This window comes from Antechinus flavipes, chromosome 1 (genome assembly GCF_016432865.1).
Source record: "Antechinus flavipes isolate AdamAnt ecotype Samford, QLD, Australia chromosome 1, AdamAnt_v2, whole genome shotgun sequence".
Classification (NCBI taxonomy): domain Eukaryota; kingdom Metazoa; phylum Chordata; class Mammalia; order Dasyuromorphia; family Dasyuridae; genus Antechinus; species Antechinus flavipes.
The window spans coordinates 570,664,093-570,670,171 of NC_067398.1; the positions used below are offsets into that span (position 1 = coordinate 570,664,093).

The window sequence follows — 6,079 nt, forward strand, 5'->3', positions numbered from 1 at the left end:
GGAAGTGATGAATCACTCCATCATTGAAAAGAGGCAAGTCCAACATAGTTGATCATTACATATGTACAATGTACTCTTGGTTCTGCTCATTTCACTCAGCATGAGTTCATAAAAGTCTTTCCAGTCTTTTCTGAAATCAATCTGTTCAACTTTTCTTATAGACCAATAGTATTCCATTGCATTCATAAACCATAACTTATTTAACCAATTCCCAACAGAAAAGCAACCATTCAATTTCTAGTTCCTTGTTACTATACAAAGGGCTGCTACAAACAATTTTGAACATGTGGATCCTTTTCCCTCTTTTATGATCTCTTTAGGATATAGACCTAATAGTGATACTAATGGATCAAAGAATATGTACAGTTTGATAGTCCTTTGTCACAGTTCCAAATTGCTTTCAAGAATGTTGGATTTCACAAGTCTACCAACAGTGCATTAGTGTCCCAGTTTTCTCAATTGCCATCCAAGATTTATCATTATCTTTCACTATCATCTTAGCCAACCTAAGAGGTATGAAGTGGTAGGTCAGTGTTGCCTTAATTTGCATTTCTCTAATCAATAATGATTTAGAACATTTTTTCATATGACTATAGAAGGCTTTATTTTTTTCATCTGAAATTGTCTATTCATATCCTTTAACCATTTATTAACTGGGGATTGATTTGTATTCTTATAAAGATGAGTCAATTCTCTATATTTAGAAATGAGAAATATAGGCCATAAAACATTTTCCCACTCTTCTGCTTCCCTTCTAATCTTGGCTACATTGATTTTACTTGTGCAAAAACTTTCTAATTTAATGTAACCAAGATTACCCATTTTGCATTTTGTAATGTTCTCTAGTTCTTCTTTGGCCAGAAATTCATCTCTTCTCTATAAATCTAATTGGTAAACTTTTCCTTGCTCTCCTGATTTGCATATACTATCATTCTTTATGTCTAAATCATGAACTCATTTTGACTTTCTCTTGATATAGGGTGTTAACTATTGTATACCTTGCTTTTTAAAGGCCAATAGGGGCATGAGCTATCTTTGGCCATCCAATAGCTATTTTCTAAATTGATCAAGGAAAATTCCTTCATGAGTTCAGAATATCTTTTCATTTACCTTAACAGAATAACCTTATTTTTCATGCCTTCTGGAATTTCATCAATTTGGCTGGTGTTGGTGTAGAAAATTGCTAACTGATTTGGGATGTCTTGATCTATTCTTTCCACCATTAACATGTAAGCTGTCTTTTTTTCTTAAGGACTCAGTTTTTTTTTTTTTTTTTGTACTCCTTTTTGTGTTAATGTTCTTTGCTGATTTGTCAATCTTGCACCATTAAAAGACAGTCAGGAGCATGTGCTTTCCATAAGGCTGTCTTGTCTGCCAATAGTCCAGTTGAGATGCTATTTTAGAATCTTGGCATAAGTGACACTACCATTTCAGATTGATTAAATGGTGAATCCAGTATAATTTTTGATCAAAACAACTCCTAATTTTATATCAGGACTATAGGACAATTAAAAGTATAATGTTTAGAATAAAAAGATTTTTTTTGGTATTATTTTAGGAAGGATGAATATGATGTCTTTTAGAGGAGGGAGGTCAGGATTACATGGTATTTTAAACTATACCATGCTGAAATCAATCGAAGGAACTTAGAATAATCATTTTTCTTTTTCTTTCTTTTCCTTTTTCTTTTTTTTTTTATTTGTGATGTAATCAAGGTTAAGTGACTTGCCCAGAGTCACACAGCTACTAATCATCAACTATTTGAGGGCCAGTGATCTATCTAATGCACTACCTAGCTTCCCCTTGATGATGACAGTTTTGGTGAGATGTGGGAAGTGAGCAATGATTACTGTCTTCATATACATAAATGCTCAACAAATGGAAGATTGAACAAATTTGTTGTTGTTTTTTTCATTGTTTTATAAACCTTTATTGGAAAGACCACAAACTTTAATATTAAGTAACTGTATTTCTTTTATTCAGTGCTTCTGGGGAAATAACCTTGGATACAAAAATTATTTTGTTGATTTCTAACCAAGGTTGGTTTTATTTTTTGGTACAGTGGAGGTTGTTGGGTAATAATAACTTAAGTCTCATAGGCCTGATTATTGTCACGAATATTTCCCTGAAATTTTCACTCCTTTAGATTTTGCTAGACCTTGGAATTAATGAACCCAAAGTCTTGGTTAGCCAGACTAATGGATGGCATAACATATAATTAAATAGTTTGGCTTTTTTTTTTTACCTCCTTTCCTATGTATCTCATTTACAGAAGCTATTAAATGATGTAACAGATAATTTGATATTTACCTTCCCCTCCCCCCCCAATCAGTGTGTTCAATGAACATCTACTTGGGAGTAAAGGAAAGATCAAAGAGTAGAAAGAATAGAAACATAATAACTTCAAAACACTTTTTACACCTTCATGTTATAGTTTTACCTGATATCTCTTATACCAGCTTAGCCTTCTTATTTTTCTAAAATACTAGTAACAATCATTGCTCCCCCAATTTCAAATACTGATCTGAAAGTGGAAGACAGATCATTATTAACTTACCTAACACTTATGAATACAGCACTGTAATAGGTTCTATATAGACATGGTTCTACTACTGATTAGCTGTAACCTTAGTTGAAGCCTATAAAAAGGGAGTATAGAAAGGCATTAGCGTTGCCAGCATTGCTGGGAGGATCATAGTAATATAACTTAGATATCCTTGTTGGCTGACACACACTACAATGTCTCATTTTTATTACCAATAAAGCCTATTTCTACCAAAATCCAACTTTTGTCATTTGTAACTACAAAATAGGCAGGTGCTTAGAGCACAAAAACTTTACACCAATGGGTTTTTTAAAGGCTGTTTAAGAAGCAGAACAAGATTTTTTTCTCCCTCTCAATGAGTGTACATGCTCTAAAAATGTGACACATGGGATTGATTTCCACCAACTATTTTTATTACTCAGTTCAGAAAGTTTCACAAAAAATAATTTAAAAAAATAAAATAAAACAAAATGAAAACCTCCCAAAATTTCACAACCACTTTCAATGTAGTTTTTCCATTGTCCCCACTCAGCTTCAAACCCATTGTGTGCAAAGCCCATTGACCATGCATCTAAATGATAGATACAGGATATGAAAATCTTTATTCTATTTGTTGAAGCTTATGCAAGTGCAGCCAAATACAAAGCCTCAGAACAAATTGTACACAAACTTTACAATGTAGGAATTGAACTTAAAATAGGAAACAATATCTACACAAACTGTAAAAATCAAGCACAGATACCAGTACTGAAACTTAGAACCCATGTGAAAGGGAATCTTTTCCTTTCAAGTGCTTTATTCTGCTAGAGAATTGTCAAAATGAAGATGTAAAGCTTTGTGGTTAGTTTAAATTATACATTCTCTATTGGTATTATAATCAATTTAAAGTTATGCATACAGCAATAGATGTCCATCAGTTCATCTGGATTGCTTAGACAATCCAGCTAGATCACTGAAAATAAATCAGGCAAACCTGGAAATAACTTTCTTCTTGAGCAACTTCTGTTACTGGTATGTTTACTGTACTCCAGGTCCATGATGGCTACTTTTCTCATTAGAGCTGTCATTATAAGCCTCCCTCATCTGACCACCAGCAGATCCTTGAGTACTATCAAATTCTTGAAGATCTACTTCTTCTGTGTCACCAATCACACTAGGAATGTCAGTCTATCTGGAAGAAGGTCTTCAAGTTCAGAACTTTCTCTGGGTTAATCCAGTTGTTTTGATAAAATATCAAATTTTATGTAAAGATCACCTTTTTCAAAGGGATTATGATACTGTGGCATTCCTTCTCCTTGAACTGCATGGACACAGCCTAGTTCAATTACTTTGCCAGGTGGGTATTTTATCACAGTCTGACAGGCATCTAGGTGCTTAAACATGAACTGAAATTCACATAGTGCTTCAACAAGTCTATCTTGTGTGTCATATGTAAATCATTCCCATGTCTTTGAAATACCTCATGCTCCTTCTCTTGTAGCAAAAGAACAATGGCTCCTGGTTCCACTCCTGGGGCCTGGTCTGCTTCTCTAATAAATGTAATTCTCTGCCCATGTTTCATTCCTTTATCTACATGGACTTCAAGATTTTCACTTCTTTTGCCACCTTCTTTCCTTCACAATTTTCACAACGATCTTCTCATTAATTACTTCTCCTTCTCCATTACAATCAGAGCACACAGATTGCATCTGATATACCATCCCAGGAGCCAGCTGTCCTATCTTTATTCGCACACCTAGACCTCGGCATGCATTACATTTCTGAACAGCTCCTGTCTTGACACCTTGGTCACTGCATGCACTACAAAGAACATTTTTGCTAAGCTGCAGTTTGGTGGTCTTGCCATTATAAAGATCTTCTAAGGACGCCTTGAAATGATGCATCATGTTCTCACCTCTTTTTCTACCATTTCAACTTCTATTTTAATTATCCATAAAAGTGAACAATTCTCCACCAAAAATGTGAGAAAAAATGTCATCCATGCCAGTGCCTCCACCACTACCTTCTCGAAGGCCTTGCTCTCCATACTGATCATATAATTCTCATTTCTCAGGGTTTGATAAAACTACATATGCAAAACTGACTTCTTTGAATTTGTCCCCAGCATTTGGATTCTTATTAGGGTGGTATTCCTTGGCCAACTTTCTATAAGCCTTCGTCAGCTCATTCTCACCGGAGCCTGGAGGAACCGCGAGGATGTCATAGAGTTTTGTATCGCCAATGTTCAGCCATCGTAGGGCAAAGGTCTGGAGACTGCAGAAAACGGCAGCAAACTTGTGCCCTCCTGAATACATTTGTTTGACTTGGCTTTAGAATATTATTTTTTGTATTGATGGTTGAAAGCAACAGAGAAGTAGATTTTGGCCATATATTAGAAAGAAATTCTAAACATTTGGAGCCATCTGCAATAGAATAGGCTACCTTTGGAGACAGGTTTTTTTTTGTTTGTTTGTTTGTTTGTTTGTTTTGTTTTAAGATTTTAGATAATGGGGGCAGCTAGGTGGCACAATAGATAGAGTACCAGTCCTGAAGTCAGGAGGACCTGAATTCAAATGTGATCTCAGTCTCTTAACAGTTCCTAGCCTTTTGACTCTAGGCAAAGGGCAAGTCACTTAACCCCAATTGCCACAAAAAAAAAAAAAAAAAAAGATAATTACTTATTGAGGAGGTTATTGAGGGAATACATGCTTTAGGCTGACTAGATGAATTTAATATATCTTCTAACCATGATATTAAATAAGATAATGTATTAAAAGCATTTTGAAAGCTTAAATATTTATATAGTTGTATTATTATTGTTATTATAATTATTTTCTTATACTCTAATTTTATGCCAGGAACAACAGATAATTAATTCTGCTTTGAAAAGTAATTACAGTTATAGCAATCACATTTAGACTTATAGATGAGAGTTTCTACTGCCCTCTGGGAAAGAAAATCTAGAGGTCATGTCAAATAAAACTTCATTTTCCAAATTCAGAGAACTATATCTGACATTGTGCTGAGATACTAGCTCTAGAAATTGCTATTTTTGATTTTTAACAAGTGACTTCACCTCTGAAAAGTTCATTTTCTCACCCATAAAACATGTGGATTAAAGCACTATGTTAACCTTAAAATATTGTACAAATGTTACTTTGTGAAGAGTTGACTGAAACCCAGAGAAGTAAATAACTTATTCAAGTTCAAACAGCAAATGAGTGACTGGACAGAGATTAGGCCTCAATTCTACTAATTCTTATACACACACACACACACACACACACACACACACACAGACACACACACACACACATATGTATTTATGCAAACATATATTTAGTAATACTTTTGTTTTTAATTAAGTTAATGTTATTTCAATAATTACAAATCTATTTTCTCTCGTTTTCTACCCCCCATTTAAAAAAATAAATAAATAAACTTGTTATAAATACTCATATTCAAGTAAAACAAATTATTGAACAGGTCAGGCTAAAATAATTGATTTTCTACATTCAATCCATTATATCTCTATAAGAAAGAAAGTAGTAAACA

At 34.0% G+C, this 6,079-nt stretch overlaps 1 pseudogene; it reads right to left on the minus strand.

The window, feature by feature from the left end:
• Positions 1–3,562: 3,562 nt before the first annotated feature.
• Positions 3,563–4,839, minus strand: LOC127547412 (dnaJ homolog subfamily A member 2-like; annotated as a pseudogene).
• Between the last annotated feature and the right edge of the window lie 1,240 nt (positions 4,840–6,079).